The sequence below is a fragment of the Chrysemys picta genome, chromosome 4 (genome assembly GCF_011386835.1).
Source record: "Chrysemys picta bellii isolate R12L10 chromosome 4, ASM1138683v2, whole genome shotgun sequence".
In the NCBI taxonomy this organism is placed as follows: Eukaryota; Metazoa; Chordata; order Testudines; family Emydidae; genus Chrysemys; species Chrysemys picta.
Genome location: NC_088794.1, coordinates 15236924 through 15249316, shown reverse-complemented (window position 1 = coordinate 15249316; position 12393 = coordinate 15236924). Strand labels below are relative to the sequence as shown.

The 12393-nt window shown below is 58.9% G+C and overlaps 1 long non-coding RNA gene across 1 annotated transcript; it reads right to left on the bottom strand.

Moving 5' to 3' along the window:
• Window positions 1–1023: 1023 nt before the first annotated feature.
• On the bottom strand, window positions 1024–7864 carry LOC112061457 (uncharacterized). Its single transcript, XR_010600377.1, has 4 exons — window positions 3611–7864; window positions 2521–3460; window positions 1586–1724; window positions 1024–1439 (listed from the first exon to the last, which is right to left on the bottom strand). It is a non-coding gene; the product is annotated as an uncharacterized LOC112061457 (long non-coding RNA).
• Window positions 7865–12393: the final 4529 nt, after the last annotated feature.

The window sequence follows — 12393 nt, the reverse complement described above, 5'->3', positions numbered from 1 at the left end:
AGATCAGCTGGTAGGAGGAGGCAATAGCCCCAGAATCTGGGACTTCAAACCCCTGGAGTGACCTCTTACCTTTATAGACTCCTCCCCCCCAGTCATGCACAGCTATTTTAAAGTTTAGCCTGATAGTAAAGAGACCCCCTTTCAACCCTTCACCACACAAGAGAAAGCCGGCAGCATTTGTTATTAACTATTTATTTCTCCTTTCCTGGCTCCCAAACGGCTTCTCCTCCCTACTGCCGCCAGCCACCTTCACGTTCTCCCTCTTCTCTCCCCGGCTCTGCTCACTTGAGTGCAGCAGCTCAGCGGATGGTCCGGCTTTACTCTTCCACTTCCATTCTTCTTCCCTTCTTTGGGTGGCTGCATTTGCCATTGAGCAGCTGATGGAAATACCTGAGTGCTCGGCCTAGGCCAGGGGTCTCCAACATGCAGCCTGCGGGGCTATTTCTCTAGGTAAGCGGCTCCGGGCCAGAGCCCGATGCTGTCCTGCACCCCAACCCCCTGCTATGAGCCCCCTGCCTGCACCTCAACCCTCTGCCACACCTCGCACTCCCGCCTGCACCCCACACCCCAACCCCCTGCCACACCTCGCACTCCCTCCTGCACCCCAATCCCCTGCCTTGAGCCTCCTGCCTGCACCTTAACCCTCTGCTGCACCTCAACTTCCTGCCCTCAGCCCCCTGCTGCATCCCCCACCCCTTCTACACACTAACCTCCTGCCCTGAGCACTGTCTGAACCCCAACCCTCTGCCACACCTCACACTCCCTCCTGCACCCCAACTCCCTATCCTGAGCCCCCTGCTGCACCCCACACCCCAACTCCCTGCCCTGAGCCCCTGCCACACCCCTCCTGCCCCCTCTGGGGGTTGGGGTGTGGGGTGCAGGCAGGAGTGCAGGCAGGGGGCTCATGGCAGGGGGTTGGGGTGCAGGACAGCATTGGGCTCTGGCCCAGAGCTGCTTACCTAGAGAAATAGCCCCGCAGGCAGTGTGTTGGAGACCCCTGGCCTAGACAGAGCACTCAGGTATTTCCATCAGCCTGCTCAATGGCAAATGCAGCCACCCTGCTCAGGGACTTGGCACCCACTAGCAATGGTCTCTGACAGCGGCATTGCCAAGGGGAGCTCAGCAGATGGTCCCTTCTATGGCTTCCTGCGTGGGAGGGAGGTTGGTCTTGTCATTTACGGCCTAGCGTCCGAGTCAGGGCTCCTGGATTCTCTGACTTCGGAAGTGGGTGGAGTCTAGTGGAGCCTCAAACTGGGGCTGAACTTCATGGGTCTGAGGTAAGCAATTTTCAGCAGGCTTCCAGGTGGGGGGTTGGAGTGTGGCTGCTCCCATGAACCCCGCAGACCCGGGCTGAAGACCCCTGGGTGGTGACAGCGAGTTCTCTCCCTGCTCAAACCTCCTGCAGCAGGAAACAGTCTCCAGGATCGTGGACACATCCTCTGAGAATAAAATGAGGATATCATGATGAGAAATAGGGCTCTGTACCGGATCCGGGGACAGGGAAAGCTCCCAACCAGGATATGTAGCAGGAGCCCTCTGTTTTTCGCAAGAGCCCTAAGTGGCAGGACAATTGAACAGCTCTTACCTCCAGGAGGTACATGGGATCTTCCATCTGCGCCTCAATGGGACCCATGTTGCTTGGTTTGACAGGGTGAGATGACCTGTCCCCACTGCTCCCTGAGCTGGGCTGGCTGCAGGATCTGGGTGACAGGCTGGGACAGAACCTGAAAGACAGATGTGACAATCAGGGTTCTGTCACCTCAGGGGGAGAACAGAGGGTCTGAACCCCCAAGAATAAGCAATTGATTCAATGAAGAATTATTGTGCCCTACAGATACCAATCCATGAGAGAACCTTATGATGTAACTGGTTAAACACTGCTCTGCACTGACTGCCCTGACCACGGCTGGCCCAATGGCCCACCGCAGCTCCAGTTACCAAGAGAACTGGAACCAGAGGTCTTCCTGCTCCTGGGACAGAGGAGTAGGTTGAGGATCTACTTGGATGGGAGTGTTGGCCTTCCCCAAGCCCATGGTCTAGACTCCATTCAGGGCAGCGCACAGGAGCTGCAATTCCTATTCTGGATCTAGGGTTGGTTTCAGTTTGCTGGCAGGAGACTGGACATGAGACCTTGCAGTTGCAGGGCAACCCAGGCACTAACATGGGCAGGGAAGTTTGAGGAACAGGGCAGAGGCCTGTGTGGGGCAAGGAGGGCAGGGATTTGGGAAGCAAGAGCAGAGGCTCACACACTTTCTTCATGTGGGACAGGATGATCCCCATTTCAGAGAGAGAAAGTGAGGCACCAGCGGGGAGAGTGACCTGGCCAGGATCATGTTCCCACTCAGTGGCAGGGCTGCAGTATAACCTGTTCCCTGCTCATCACTGGACCCTGCTGCCCCTTCTGTAGGACCCCTCCAGCCATCCTCTCCCCTAGGCCATCCTCACCCCCCTTTCCGGAATGGAAAGCCATCCTCACAGGCTCTTTCCAGAATGGAAGCAGGCTTGTAACAGTTCACTCACCGCTAGGTGCCCCTTCCTGGCCAGGTCTGGGGTCACAGCTTTCCTGCTGGGCTAGCACCCCTACCCAAAGTGCTAGGGCACTCGGGCAGCTTTTTGCCTGGGAACTCAGCCCTTCAGCCAGGTGACCATCTTTTAGTCCACTCCTTCCTGGGTCGCTCGTCCCAAACGAAGAGTCCAAACATGTCTTTAACCAAAACAAGTTCCTCCGTCCCTTCGGGGCTTTTCCTCAGCCTGACTTTGGCTCGACTTGCCCTTGCTGGCCTTGGTAGCCCTTTCTCTGGCCTCGTACGTCCCCTTCCTTAGAGACCATGGGAGAACCATGGATTCTAGGTTCTGCCCCAAGGCCCTGTACCAAACAGCTAGGCCTGCTCCTGTACCTTTGCTGCGGTTTCCCCGGGCTTTCCCCTCAGGAACCCTAACATGCGCTGACCTTAGAACCTAACCCCCACGTAAGATGTGACTCCACTGTATATCATTTTTGATAGTTTAGTGAGGCTCCAGGGGGAGGGGAGGTGGAAGGGGCTGGCCTCTCCTTTTGCCTCTCAGTTAGGGCTCATTCTATAATCAGTTTGGCTAGGCCCCAGGCTGTGCAGCCCAGGGAAAATCACCCTGTTAGAGTCCTGCTCTGCCCACTCACACTGTTCTTGGCCTGGGGTCCTTGCTCCCCATTTCAGAGCTGGTTTCCTGAGGGACTGAGGAGACACAGGCCCCACTGCCTGGAACTGGAGTTTGCTCGTTCTGGTGACTCTGACATTCAGAGGCTGACAGGTGTGGTGAGGGGGCTGGAGAAACCCCACTGCTGTGGAACGTGGAGCTGGAGATCGGAGATGCCAGGTGATCAAGACTACCCGATGCTCTCTTCATGCCCGAGGGGCTGCAGTCTCCTGCCAGAAATGCTCTCAGGAGTCCAAGTTCAAGGACGTCTCTGGAGAGCCCCTTCCTAGGAACAAAACCAGGGTGGTAGGATGGAGAAGTCTCTGTCCCAGAGCTAGGAGCCAGGGACAGGGGAAGCTCCCTGACAGGCTATGCATTGGGGATGCCATTTCTCCCTCAAGAGACTCACACGCCCCAAGGAGTAAATGGCTCTTACCTCCAGGAGGGACTGGGGTCTTCCATCTAAGCCTCTTTGAAAGCCGGCATTGCTTGCTTGGATGGGACGAGGTGACCCATCTCCACTGCTCCCTGACGTGGCTCAGCTACAGGATGCGCCCATCTGGGAGGCTGTGCCAGATCCCAGGGCCTGGAAGACAGCTGGGAAGGAGGCTCCTATTCCTGTCACGCCCTGATACCCCATAGAAGGGCCAAGGGGAGAATAAAGGGCAGGAGGTGAAGCTAGCCCTGAGCCTCTGTCCCACCCCCACCTCCTCAAAAGTGGAGCTTTCCGAGCTCCAGTGGGGCTGTGGCCCTGACACAAGGGCCTTTCTGCACCATATGGGGCAGGGAGAGCTCTGCATGGGCGCATGGGGAATGGGAGGGGGGTAGACCAAGGAAAGGAGGAGGGGAGTGGGTGCGAGGGAAAGAGCTCCTTCCCCATATGAAGGAATTTGAGGGGCAGAGGGAAGGACCCTGCTCCACAGAGAGGGGAGAGAGTTTCTGTGAGTGCTAGGGGGCTCCATTTCCCCTTCCACTAGTTCCCTGTAGGGGTCTCTCACTCTCCCACTCAGAGGGAGGCCACTCCGGCTGGCCCAGTCTGGGCCGGACCAGAGTCTGCAGGGTAGCGGGGACCCACAATAGGGCTAGGCGGTTGTGACCGGGTTGGGACTCACCACCATGGCACCTCCCGCTGGTCGCTCCGGGAATTAGCTCAGTCCATGGGGAGCACCCTCTGCTGGCGGTGTCCCGTCTGTCTCTTGTCCTCCATTGGCATCTGGACCCACGTTGCTCCCCACTTGACTGTGTCCTTCAGGCCACTACCCCTCCAGCAATGCCCACTAGTCCAGCCCCACACCATTCCAAGGGGTAGGGGATAGTAACAGTCCTTGCACCTGCCTCAGTGGCCAACCGCAACCCCCACAGTCTAGCCCCTTGTCTCAAGGTCCGGTTACAATTTGTCTCAGCCAGCAGATGGCCAGATGCAGTACTGCCCAGCCCGAGGTGCTGGTCTCCTGCTCTGGAGATAGGCCTTCCTTCATGAAGTTCTGGGACAGACTACCTGCTGCTCTCCTGGGCAGCCATTATATAGGGCCTAGCCTAGCCCTGATTGGCTGGCTCTAATCTCGGCCCTGATTGGCTCTCAGTAGACCCTTCCCTGATTGGCTGCCGGCTTGCACAGCCATTCTGGCCTACTCTAGCCCCCTCTCATGTGGGGGTGGGGCAGTTGCCCCACTACAAACCCTCCCCCTTAAAAATGCTCACGGGGGAGGGGAGGAAAGGGGTCCCTATCGCCCCAGCTTCCTTCGCAGCGGGGCCTGCAGGGCATCCCTTTCCTCTCGCAGGCCCTCCAAAGTCTGGAGCCACCTGCTTCCCACCTCTAGGGTCTGGGTTCCCACTGTAGAACGCCCTGGTCCTACGTGGGTTCCTACTTCTGTTTGGCTTCCCACATGGGCCCTCCTGGCTCCTATGTGGGTTCCCTCATTTCGGTGGGGCCTCTCTGCCCCAGCCCCTTTCTCTCTAGGGGCCTCCATCTTCACCACCCCTTCCCTGGGGCTGGTCTTTGACCGAGCCCTTGTCTCGGACACTCTCCCTTTCTGCTTCAAGGGGCAGTGCCTCTTTAAATGTCCTCCTTGGTGGCAGTGGAAGCACTTTCTGGATCTTTCCCCTGCTACATCCCTACTCCTGCTTGTTTGGGCCCGGGCCTTGGGAGTCTTGTAGGGCCACTCTCTCTTCAGGTGCCCCGGCTCCCCACAGACCGAACAAGCTGGGGGGCCCCCCTGTTACTCTCACAGGGGGTGCCTTTTCTGGGTGGGGCCTCTCTGCCCCCTCCCAGTAGGGATTCTCCCTCCTTTAGTGTCCCTATCGCCTGTAGGCGAAGCAGTTCAGCGTTCCCGGCCCCAGCCTCTCGCCCTTGGTGCCAGATCTCTTGTTTAGTCTGGGTGCTGACCTCCACAGCAGCCAGAACAACTCCCTCTGCTGCTCGACAAGCTGAGCCACCCAGGCCCTCCAATAGAAGTTTCTTTTCTCCATCATTTTGTATCTCAATATGGCACAATCTGCCTAGTCTGCTTGATGGTGTCCTTCTTCAGGCCACTGCCCTCCGGCAGTGCCCCCTAGTCCATCCTCACCTCCTTTCGGAGAGGGGAAAGCAGGTTAGCAACAGTCCTTTCACCTGCCTCAGTGGCCAACCACAACCCCCAAAGTCTGGCCCCTTGTCTCAAGGGCCGGTTACAGTTTAACTCCGCCACCTCATGGCCAGGTGCAGTACAAGAGGGAAGGGGGGGGACCCAGGCCCACCGACTACTCTGGGTCCCAACCCAGGGACCCTCTAGTGGCAGCCTCCGTGCACTCCCCTTGTCCAAGTGTCCCTGGGCCACTTCCTCTCTAGACCCTTTCTATCAGGGCCCGCAGTCTGGCAGGTCTTGGGCCGGAGCCGTGGTATGCTCCCCTTGAGCCTGCCCAGCACTGCTCTTTCCGAGATGCTGTTCTCCTGGTCTGGAGACAGACCTTCTCCCATGAAGGTCTGGGACCGACTGCCTGCTGCTCACCTGGGCAGCCGTTATATAGGGTCTATCTTAGCCCTGATTGGCTGGCTCTAATCTCGGCCCTGATTGGCTCTCATTTGGCCCTTCTCTGATTGGCTGCCAGCCTATGCAGCCGCTCTGGCCTACTCTAACGCCCTCTTGCATGCGGGTGGAGCAGCTGCCCCAGCTCAGCGATCAGCTGTCGCAACCAGGCTGCGGCCTGCTCCAGGCACCAGCGGAGGAAGCACATGCCTGGGCCGGCATTCCGTCCATTCTTGGGGCAGCACAGTCCGGGCGACTTTTTTGTTTTCAGTTCAGCAGTTCAGGCGGCGGCAGTCTGAGCGTTGTTGTTGGGTTTTTTTTTCTGCTTCGGCAGTTCGGGTGGTGGCAGTCCAAATGGTTGGGGTTTTTTTTGTTTTCTTTTTGCTTGCTTTGGCAGTCCGAGCGTTGTTTTTTTTTGTTTTGTATTTTGCTTGGAGCGGCAAAAATGGTAGAGCCGGCGCTGCTGGGCTGAGGTCGCTCAAGTGGTCAGCCCCTCGACACCGTGTATCGGGGGTGGCTCAGGCCGGGGCGAGGCCCAAGCACCCCACAAACAAACAAACTTCAAGGGCGGGCCCTGGCCTGGGTGGAACCCTGGCAGCAAGCAAACAGACGGACTTGACAGGGCTGGTTCTAGCCTGGGCGGGGCCCCGGTGGCCAGCCAACAAACAGCTCCTGTCCTGGGCTAGAGCCTCCTTGCACCGTGTAGGGGGTCAGACACCCAGGGTGGAGTGGCAGGGGGACGCGGGTCCCACCCTCCTCCCCCGCGTCCCAGCCCAAGGCGCTGGCAGGGGCAGGATTGGTTGCCCCTGCGTCGGCGGGGATCCAGCCGCAACACGCCGACTGAGCTGCGTCGGGCTCTGCAACCAGCAGCTCCCGGGCTGCCCCTGGGCTACTTCCTGCCTCCCCGGGGTTTGGTACCTGCGGCCTCCAGGCCTCTTCCGGCTCCTTGGAGTAAACCGGAGCGGGTACTCCGGGCCTGTCCTCGTCCATCTCTGGGATTAGGGTTAGAGGCCTCTGGAGAACAGGCCAAGTGTCCTCCTCTGTTGCAGTCTGTCCCCCAACGGTGGTGCAGGGCCGGCCTTTTATGTTTCCGGCCACGCCCCGGTGCTTACGGTGAGGGGGGCGGGGCGATATAGGCTCCGCCCTCCAAGGGGCGTGTAGGGGGTCCCTTGCTCTCCCGCTCGGAGGGAGGCCACTCAATCTCAACAGAGTCCACCAGAGAGCCTGGTGGCCAGCCAACAAACAGTCCAACAGGCGAGGGAGGTGGGGCGATATAGTCTCCGCCCTCCAAGGGGTGTGTAGGGGGGCCCTCGCTCTCCTGCTCGGAGGGAGGCCACTCAGTCTCAACAGAGTCCACCAGAGGCCCCGGTGGGCAGCCAAAAAACAATCCAACAGGCGAGGGGGGTGGGGCAATATAGGCTCCGCCCTCCAAGGAGCGTGTAGAGGGGCCCTCGCTCTCCTGCTCGGAGGGAGGCCACTCAGTCTCACTACACTCCCCCTTTAGAGGGAGCGGGAGTTGCTGGTGGCTTTGGAGGCAGAACTCCTGCAGCGCCTCCGGCACTTGGCGCAAGTGCTGGATGATGTGAAGTTGCTTCATTATGTTGGCCGTGATGTCCTCCTGCTGCAATGGAATGAGGACCTGTCAGAGACTCAGAAGCCCCGTGGCATCAGGGGGAATTAAGGGCACCTGGGACCAGCAGCATTTCCACCCAGCACCCGCGCACCTCTGAGGGATGGAGTCCCCCTCCTGACCCCCAGAATGGAGTCTTGTTGTCCTTTCTAGGTTGGGCAGGGAGGGGGCTCTAGCGGGAGGGGGCGGAGGGATTCTAGCAGCAGTGAAGTGGGATGTGGGGAGCTTGAGACCTTTCCCCAAGTCATCCCAGCCACTGAGGCTGAAGCCACAGGATGGCAGCCCTGGTGAATGGGGCAGATCAGCAGCCCCTCCTAACTGAATCCTCCCGTTCTCTCTAGAGCGAGTCCAGCCCTGCCAGCAGCAGGACGAGCTTCCCCAGCCCATGTGCCTCAGAACTGCCCCGTCAGTTGCCATCATGCTTCAGTCCTTGGCCTCCCAGGCTGCCAGTGATGGGAACAACTCTGGGTGGTGGCGCGGGTGACAGGAGAGGCTCGCAGAGGGCACATAGAGGACTCTGCTGCCCTTCCCAAGAACAGAAGTCCGTGCTGAGGCAATGCTTGTCATTCATTAGCCTTGCTAAAGAGCTGGGCTGGAGCTGCTCTGGGGACAAGCTGGCTCCCTCCTGCTCATGGAGGTGAATTCATCTCCCTTCCCAGGAGCACCTGCTCTCACTCTCATTCCCCACCGGTCACCTTGCTGCCAGGCCAGCGAATGGCCCGAGGATGGGAATGAAGCCTGGGCCCCCCGCAATCTCCTGAGTCTAATGCAGCTGCTCACCTTGCTCCCCATCAGCTGCTCGGCTTGCCCCAGGAGGGAGTAAGTAAGGAGCAGCCCAGCCTGGCTGACACGCAGCAGGGGGTCGTGCATGGCCAGCATTGCTGTCTGCAGGAAGAATCTTTTCTGCCCCTCCGAGAAAAATTTGGCAAAAACCTGAAACCAACCAGATGTGAGGCTTCAGCAAATTGCCCCGAACCAGGCTCCAAATCCTGGCCTAGAACGGCAACTCCGTCGCGTGGCTCCAGGAGGCAGCCACCTGCCCTGCAGAGCTGTGCCATGCCCTGGCAGAGTGTCCTTACCTCCCCGACCCTGGCGGTGTTCTTGTAGCCCAGGAGCCTGCTGTCCTGGTGCCAGTCGCACACCCACAGGTCTTCGACCTCATGGATGTTCAGGTCTGGGAAAGAGAGAGACACATACACATTTGTCATTCTGGTTGCAAGGCTTGTGTCCTTCCAATCCCATTGGTGGCTGCTCAGTGGGCAGAGCCCAACAGAACTGCGGGGGTGGTGGAGAACACAGAAAGAGATAGAGAGAGAGTGATCTGCCAGCCGGGGTCACTCGGAGAGAAATTGGCTGGGGTCCCAGTCTCACTCGTCTATCGGGTGCCAGTTCCCAGACGGGTTCCTTACCCCTCTGGTGCAGCACGAGCTGGTAGAGCCGGTAAACCCCCTCCCTGGCCTGCCGGCTGATGTCCTGGTCTGGGTCACTGATGGACAGAGCCAGCTGGGCCACGTGGTGACCCATCCTGGGGAATTCGGCTGAGTTCTAATGGAAGGGAGAGGGAGAGGGAGAGGGGACTCCATCAGCATTTTCCTGTCAGCTCCCAGTCCCCGCCTGGGCCAGGACTCTCCTTCCCCTCAGCCCCTCTGCAGGAGATGCTAGAGGATAGGAGCTAGAGCTGGATCCTTAATTATCTCTGCCCGCAAGGGAGCCCGGAGAACAGGGATACAGGCAGGGCCCTCCATGAGGATTTGCTTCCCCAGCAGCTCCAGGATGACAGGAAGGCAAGAACCTGGAGCCTGCTCCCCTTACAAGTGAGAGTCACCACTTAACCAGGACAAGAAGAACTTGACTCAAGCCAGGCTCATTCTCTGCTTTGACTCTGCCTCCCCAAGAGGAACACTCCTAACCCACAGCCCCTGCAGCAGCAGATCCTCCAGCCCGTTGGAGCCAGCCCCCCTACGCCTGGAGTCAGGAAGCTGGGCTCAGAGGCCACTTACGTCAAAGTCAGGGAGGGTGATGACGGACGTGAGCAGGGCCGCGCTGCTCCTGATGGCCCTGGCTCTCTCTCGTGGCACCCTGGACACGGTCCAGTAGTTAATGTGCTGTGGGGAAAGGAGGCAGCTCAGGATTGATGGGGGGTGCAAGTGTTGTGCAAATGACCCCTCCCCATCCCCAGGGGGCTGAGACATTCTATGCGGTGGGGGTGGAATATCAGATTCATTGACTGCAGAGCTTTAAAAGGGGACTCTTGCCTCCAGGACGATGTTTGTATCCTGCAGGTCACAGCTTGTCATTGTCTCTCTAGATTGGGACAATGCTTGTTGTCGGGGCTGGACCCATCCTCCCTGAACTCCTGATTCCTGAAAAGCTCCCCAGGAAGGAGACAGACCCCTCCCCCCTCCCTGGCTCTCAAGTCCTTGGTTGGGTGAAGGGACTGAGTGTGAGCACAATCCCCCCAGGAATCTCGGGGCCCATCAGAGACAAGGGCTGATTCTCTGGGGCCCTCCTGTTTCTCTAGGAAGGAGGCTGTGGCTCTTCTCTGAGGACCATCTTCTGGATCTCCCAGGAGGGGTTCAGACTCTCACTCCCCAAGCCAGCTGGGGGCCCTGTGGTTAGTGCTCAACACAAGCAGGCAGAGCTCTGGCTTGAAGTCCCAGCTCCTTCCTCTGTCCTTCAAGGAGGAAAGGCCTGACCCTGCATTGCACTGACTGCCCTGACCAAGGACGGCCACTGGGGGCCCAGCTAGGAGGACAGACTGGAAAATGGATCTAAGAGTTAAGGTAAAATTGCCCCCACCCCCTCATCGGGCTCACCTCCAAGATGTAGTGGAGCTTGTCCGTGTCTGGGGTCTTTGCCAGCAGGTTCCCCAGCATGGCGTTCAGGAGGTCTGGTATGACCCTATGCAAATCCTGCAAAGCAAGGGAGAGCCATGGGTCAGACTTAGGGAAACTGGGGCTACACCTGCCACAGGATGGGAAGAGGGGTCTCTGGGAAGCACTGCTGAGACCCCCAAACACATATCCTGGCCTCTCTCATTCACATCCCACTGCAGGCAATTAGCAAGGATTCAGGCAGGATGACAGCTGGCTCTTCAATCCATGATTTAGCTCATCTACCTGGACTTGATTAGTGTCCGTCTGGGTGCCCAGGGTGAAGACAGCGTGCAGGGCGGCTCGGAGGAGGTGGGTCTCCAGCTCTGGCTCCAGGGCAGGTGTCATGGTGCTGGCAAGAGAGAGGAGCCGATATTAGACTGTGCAGTGCGGAGTGGGACTGGCACCAACACGGACATGAAACTGCAGGGAAATAGGCAGAGGCTGGGGAGAATGGAAACTGAGGCACTGAGCCAGGGAATGATAAGGCCAAGGTTTCCCAGACCGACAGTGGCAGGGCAGGAATGGTGCCTGTTCCCTGGACCCTGCTGCCCCTCCTGTATCTGATCCTGGGAGTTGGCCTCTCCCCAAAGCCATTGCAATGTGACTGGAGTGAAAAGAACAGAGCAGCCAGGAGAGGGAGTGACCCTTCCTGCCACCTCTGCCAGAGGAGCCCCCCTTGGGAGGTGACCTGGGAGTGGGAGGGGCAGTGACTCCCAGCCACGGGCCTGAGCAGCACCAGGGTTAGGGGAACCGGGCGGGAGGGTCTCGGTACCTGAGGTTGGCCACAGCAATGAGGGAGTTGGCCAGGACGGCGTCGGGTGGAGAGTTAGGAGGAAGCTCCTCAATGAGCTCCTGTGAGACCCAAAGGAGACAAAGGAGCGTGTGAGATTCGGGCCTCACTGACACTCCCCAAGGAGGAGATTACACACAGCCAGCAGGATCCCCCCAGCTGCCTCCCGCTCCTCCGATTCCTGCCCACTAGTTCTCCCGTCTCCTCTCCCCAATCTTCAGCCCCAGCAATCCCTCCCCTCAGCTACCCTCCAGCACCAGCCATCCCCCAACCATCGGCCCGGGGAGACCCCTGCCCCTCCCATGTCTCTGTCCACCCTCCAGCTGCCGGGCGCCGTATCTCACTCACCACAATCCTCTCCACCACAGCCGCCTTTGAGCAGTGTGGCTCCAATGTATAGTCCCCTCTCTGCTGGGCAGCGAGGCACACGGGGTAGATGGCATGCAGGAACTCGAGCTGCTGCGCCTCGTCCTGTGCCCACCAGGAGTGGGGTTAGGGGAGAGAGAGCCAGTTAGCCAGGGACCTCCCTGCCCCAGCCACACCAGCTGCAGGACTTAGGCCTGAATGGGGGATAGTGGGGACCCGCCTATTGTCCAAATCATACACGACTCCTCCACAATCAGGGTCAGCAACTGGGACAGTGCCTGTGGGGGGAGGAGATCCCGGCTGGTGTGTGACAAACACCCCCTTCTTGGGGGTCCCAGATCATGAAGGAGAAAGGTCCCCATTAGGGCCAAGACCTTCTGCAGGGGATCGGGATGCTGGGAAGGAGCAGGACAATCTCAGTTCCAGCACAGCTGGGGAACCTTTGTACCTTTTCTCGGTCATGGAGCTGCTCTCGGATGTTCATGAGAGCAACCTCCTCTGTCACCAAGTCTACTCTTTCTTCTTCCTCCTCCTCCTCCTCCTCCTCCTCCT